Source organism: Somniosus microcephalus, chromosome 1 (assembly GCF_052327205.1).
Source record: "Somniosus microcephalus isolate GS21.2 chromosome 1, FLI_Smic_1.0, whole genome shotgun sequence".
Taxonomy (NCBI): domain Eukaryota; kingdom Metazoa; phylum Chordata; class Chondrichthyes; order Squaliformes; family Somniosidae; genus Somniosus; species Somniosus microcephalus.
Window position 1 is genome coordinate 183,951,152 of NC_140987.1, and position 6,285 is coordinate 183,957,436.

The window sequence follows — 6,285 nt, forward strand, 5'->3', positions numbered from 1 at the left end:
GGAAAGGAGATTTTGATAAGGAAGCTGTTGTAAAACTATAGGATCTTCAAGGAAAGGTGAAAACAGAAGTAGAAAATAAGATGAGAAAAGATTAGGAGAAGTATAAGGATATTTGATACCGAGAAATGAGTACCACACTGCCACGCATAATGAAATGTGAAGTTTGGTGACGAGAAGGAATTGTGATTAGTGAACCAGATTTTAGTCAGGCAGGATATCAAACAGCTCATCCAGGATGAAGTTGTGGATGGGAGAGCCTAGCTCATGAAAGAGTGAAAATTTTGTAGTGTGATTTATAGACAGGCAATTGGAGATTTGCAAGGGGAGGGGGAGGGGAGAGAAATCACGGAGGCATAGAGGGAGCCTCACCTGCCAGTAGCATTTATTTAAAAAAATGGCCATATGCTGCATATGATTTTCCAACATTTAAATGAATTGTTGGAAAACTGTGCACCGCGCATACCCAAATTATCGATATACGCTACTGGCTAGCAAGTCTCCCCATTGGAGGCTTGAAGTCATAAAATAGCCCCTATAGTATGTGCAAGGCAAAGGATGTTCAGTTGGAGCAGAGGAAGGTGTAAGCCTGTCTACAAGAGACAAGAAACTGGGAAATGGTCAGGAAGTTCAACTGGGGGTGTAAAAATGGATGTGATAGGAGAGTGACATGGTGCAGTGCATCAGGGAGGGCAAGGAGATTTTGAGAGATTGTGATCAGGGAGAAAAAGGGAAGGAGATGAGTTAGGAGAGCAAAGTGGGACAGAAAGGCTGTAAATAGAGAGGCAAAGGAGCTTGAGGATGGAGTACAATGCAATACGTGCACATGGGTGAACAGTAGTTACAGCAATTATAGCATGAACAGGTCATGTGCACAAGGATTTCAACAATATTTTGGTCAGTGCGAGCTTTGCTTCAACTTTGTCAATAATTCATGGTCCAGTGGCTGCTCGGAGACCATAGGCTGGGGCCTGCCTGGAATTCTGAATTTGGGATAATTAATGGAATGGGTTAAGAGGTTAAAAGACAAAAAAACCTACTAGGGCTACAAATTCAGCTGACAAAATAATATATGGAGATCGTTGAAATAATAGATTTTAAACAGATTTGAATTTACTTTCTGGGGAAATATGTACCTGAGGCTTTGTGTTAGGTCATCTGTGAGCCAGCTGAAATTAAGGTTATTGTGGACTGATGGAATTGCTACCTTATTCAAACCTAAGGAGAGACAGTGAAAAAAAATCTAAAATTGTGCAATGAAATGAAGTACTGTATAAGGAAAAGGGATCTAAGAAAAGCCAGAGATGCAATCGGACAAAAAATTGCAGGGTGGGACTTCAAGGGCAATTATAGAGTGTGGCAGGGGAGAGCTATGTATTCAAAATACCAAAAATATTTGGGGAGATATGCCCCCTCATTGTTCCCCAGTGGTTGTGCCACCAGAGAAAAGGAACTGATTCAGGAACTGATTCTGAAATCAGTAAGGTGAACAACAGTGATAGGGAGCAAAGATGCTCCATTAATTACCCTGAGGCTGAAAGGTGATGAATTAGAGAGTCCCAACTGAATCATACCAAACTGACTTCATATGCTAATGACTGCAAATAAAGACCCTCTTCAGTGTGTACAAATAAGCTGAAGTGTATGTTGCTTATTTTGGTCTCCCGTGTGAAATTGTATTATTTATACACAATGGGCCCCATGGGTGAAAAACGCTTATGAGACTCTATTGAAATCTATTGATTAGTGGTTATCAAAGGAGAACTAAATAAACAGGAATGATATACAGTCTTCAACTGATGCGACCTGGCTAATTTAGTTTGGCTTAAAAATGACTATGGTTATGATCCTCTTTTAATTGGAGAGCATTTGGTTGGAGTATTATGATGTAAGAAAATTAATTCTTTAAATATCAAAAAAGTACAAGGCAGACGGCCACAGCCAACCTTTTCATTCTTCTGAAAATTGATGGACTCAGATTTGATAATAAATCAGGAAATTATCACCTAGAAATGTTGATTGAAAAGGCAATAGGTAATCGACACCAAATGAAATAACTTGCTCCTATTTGCAGTAGAGAAGAGAGTATTAGATATTGAGGATGCATTTAGTTATAAATGTGCAGTATAACTTTTAATAAGATGAACAATTTGAAACAAAGGGGGTGATTTTGCCAATGGGGTGCGTTTGGAGGCGGGACTCCCACTTGTCGGGTTTTAGTCCCACCTCCATCGACTTCTGGCCAACCCACGCTATTTTCCCTTGATTGACCTTGTTAAGCCCGCCCAGCGGGCTTAACAGGCCAATTGAGGGAATGCCGGTTGCAGAGAGTGTCAATGTATGACTTTTTTAAAAATGTGTTTATGAGATGTGGGCGTTACTGGTGAGGCTAGCATTTATTGCCCATACCTAATTGCCCTTGAGAAGATGGTGGTGAGCCGCCTTCCTGAACCGCTGCAGTCCATGTGCTGAAGGTACTCCCACAGTGCTGTTAGGTAGGGAGTTCCAGGATTTTGACCCAGCGACGATGAAGGACCGGCGATATACTTCTAAGTCAGGATGGTGTGTGACTTGGAGGGGAACCTGGAGGTGGTGGTGTTCCCATGTGCCTGCTGCCCTTCTCCTTCTAGGTAGAAGAGGTCGCAGGTTTGGGAGGTGCTGCCGAAGAAGCCTTGGCGAGTTGCTGCAGTGCATCTTGTAGATAGTACATACTGCAGCCACAGTACGCCGGTGGTGGAGGGAGTGAATGTTTAAAATGGTAGATGGGGTGCCAATCAAGCGGGCTGCTTTGTCCTGGATGGTGTCAAGCTTCTAGAGTGTTGTTGGAGCTGCACTCATCCAGGCAAGTGGAGAGTATTCCATCACACTCCTTACTTGTGCCTTGTAGATAGTAGAAAGGCTTTGGGGAGTCAAGAGGTGAGACACTCGCCGCAAAATACCTAGCCTATGACCTGCTCTTGTTGCCACATTATTTATGTGGCTGGTCCAGTTAAGTCTCTGGTCAATGGTGACCCCCAGGATGTTGATGGTGGGGGATTCGGCGATGGTAATGCCATTGAATATCAAGGGGCGGTGGTTAGACTCTCGCTTGTTGGAGATAGTCATTGCCTGGCAATTCTGTGGCGCGAATATTACCTGCCACTTATCAGCCCAAGCCTGAACGTCGTCCAGGTCTTGTTGCATGCGGGCATGGACTGCTTCATTATCTGAGGAGTTGTGAATGGCACTGAACACTGTGCAGGCATCAGCGAACATCCCCATTTCTGACCTTATGTTGGAGGGAAGGTCATTGATGAAGCAGCTGAAGATGCTTGAGCCTAGGACACTGTCCTGAGGAACTCCTGCAGCAATGTCCTGGGGCTGGGATGATTGACCTTCACAGGTCACTGTTGTGCCTCTTTTACAACTGAAAAACGGGCGCAATGCATACCAATTTTAACCTCAATCTGATTGTAGATGCCTGTAGCAGTAAAAGTAACCACAACACTCAACTTTTACACCATCAGTTCAGTTCAATGGGTCGCAGGGGACTTGTGTAATAATATATGATGTCATCTGGTTATGCATTTTGACACCATTTTTAGGAGAGCAAGGGAGTCAATTCAATTTGGCATGAATGCCAGGCAGTGGCATTACAGAGCCAAAGGGGCAGAAATTCGGTATCGCCCCGTTTGGGGCGCAATTATCGGCCGGGCGCAAATTTTAGCGCCTGGTGCTAATTATCGTATCCGACTGTAAACTTGGCCTCCATTGCCCCGGAGATGATTTGAGCGCGAAATCAGATGCTACACACCTCTCTTAAGGTGCTAACGTCGAGGAGCGAGGCGCTAACTCAGAGCGCTGGTGAAGCTCAGGTGATGTCACTTAGCAATGGAACACAGACAGACTGGCGCCGGCCAGTTCTTAAAGGGGAGGGGCGATCTTGCTCTCCCGCCACCCCCTGCTCATTGCAGCCTTGAATCTCAGCCTGGAGAGACCTGTACATCAATTCTGCTGGAAAGAACAATGGAGAGGCCCAGGGAAAGAGCTCAGCGCTTCAGCAACTGGGCCTTGGTGGCTCTGGTTGGCGCTGTGGAGTGGCAAAGGGCAGGAATCTACCCACAGAGTGACAGGAGGCCATTGCCCCATGAATACAGAAGAGTCTGGAGGGAGGTGGCTCAGCACGTCTCCTCGAGGAGCCTGGTGTCCAGGACCCACACCCAATGTCAGAAGAAGTTCAACGACCTCACTTGGGTGGTATGGGTGAGTGGCTGCTTTTCAATACCTCTGCATCCCTCCATCTCAACTTCACTCTGTGCCCAGAGGGTTTATAAAACCCAAATGCTCAACACTCATCCAAGACCTATGGCCATCTCATAAATCACACATGTACATTCCACACCTTGCATACATTAAGGGTTATTCAACTATGGGAGGCACATCAGGCAAGCACATGGCTGCATACATTAAGGGCTATTCAACTATGGGAGGCACATCAGGCAAGCACATGGCTGCATAAATTAAGGGCTATTCAACTATGGGAGGCACATCAGGCAAGCACATGGCTGCACATTCACTCAGACGCCGTCCTTTTTCTTGCAGGCCAAGCTATCTCATAACAGGCGCCAGCAGCAACGGACGGGTGGAGGACCGGCTGAGCTGCAGACCCTCAACGATTTGGAGGCGCGAGTGCACAGGATCGTTGCCAGCCAGGTGATAGGTGCCGTGGCCACTGGAGCGGTCAACCTTGGGGGCAGCAATGGTATGTTCATCAGCTTTCTCTCCTCTCTCATTCCACTTGCCCCTCACAACACCAGCCTTTTACACTTTCAATCCAGCTTACTAAATGTCTCCAGTCCTTGCTCCCTTACTGCCCCCCTGTCTTGACGCTAAAGCCACTCTTGTACCTCCCTGCTTTCAGATAGTGAACCACCAGCTGACTAGCCTGTCCCTCAACCAACCAGTGGCAGCACCAGGCAAGGAGGAAGAGGAAGCTGGAGCCTAACTGCCTGCGTCTCCCGAGGGAGCCCATGCCCACACTGGGACCACGCCTTCCCTGGAGGGGAGCAGGGGGGGGAAGGGTCTGATGAGGACGAAGCTGTGGGACCCAGCGGGCTGCAGCAACGCCATGGGGGTAGGGAAGCTCGGGGGCCATCTCCTCGGAGGGCGAGTAGGCAAGCGAGTCCTGCTGCATTGGACGCACAGGAGGAGCGCGTCATCGCGGAAATGAATAGCCAGGCCTTGAGCATGCACACTGAGCTCATGGGTACAATGGCAAGGGTGCCTGATAGCATTGATGGACTGGCAAGGAGTGTGGAGCAGTCCGCTGCAGCACAGGCCGACGCAATGCAATGCAACGCAACGGCTTAGTGCTGCAATTCAGTCATTGGCTGGTGCCATCCAGTCTCAGACTGCTCTCATGCAGTCTCAGATTGATGTAACGCAAGCACTGACTGCTGCCATCGTCGCTGGGTCAGCCACATTGCCCCAGGGCTCTCACAGTGCCGCAGCAGGCCAGCAATCTGTGCTCAAGCAGATTGCTCCGGATGCTGAGATTCTGCCCCGTGGGAGTGCCAGTGTGTCGGTCGAGCAGAAAGATGCTGTCCTCTCTCAGGATGACAGCATTCCTGCTCCCACCACTGTCACTTCCCCATTGCACTTGCCACCGCCTACAACACAGCCAGCCCAGACTGCTGCCGCCCATGCAGAGTTGGTGTAGTCTGCAGCTGGAGCCTCCAGGCCCAGAACTGGTCGAGGGCGTCCTTCAAGGGCATTTGCAGTCTCAGCATCTGACATTCAGCAGCCTTCCACCAGCCTTGCTGCAGCCACTGGGGCCCCATTACGGAGGAGCAGTAGGGTGGGAGGTGGGGAAGTGCGCAGGGGGTGGAGATCACCCTCGAAGGGCAAATAGTAGGAGGTCTAAATAAATGGTGGGAATGTTTGTAGTAAAGGTCGAGGTTTGCGTGATTACATTTGTTTTCTGTTTTGGCCATTATCTCCATCTTGTGAGAACCAGTTCTGTTAATTCATGATTTGTTGTGTTTGTTTCTAATTGTTTGTCCTGAATAAATGACACACACAGAGTTTATTAAAGAAAAAAGTTGTTTTATTCAAAATTTACATTTTTGGCCTTTGGAATCATTCCAGCTTTGGCCGGCAATAGTGGGTGTGGGTTACTTTTCATGATGTTGTTCTCCATGCCAGAAGCCATCTTCTGAGTAGGGGCCTAGAAGCCTCTTGTTATCAGCCGTTGACGGACCAGCCCTTGCAGTGGCAACATTGTGGGCCTCCCTCCCACGTTGGCGCTGC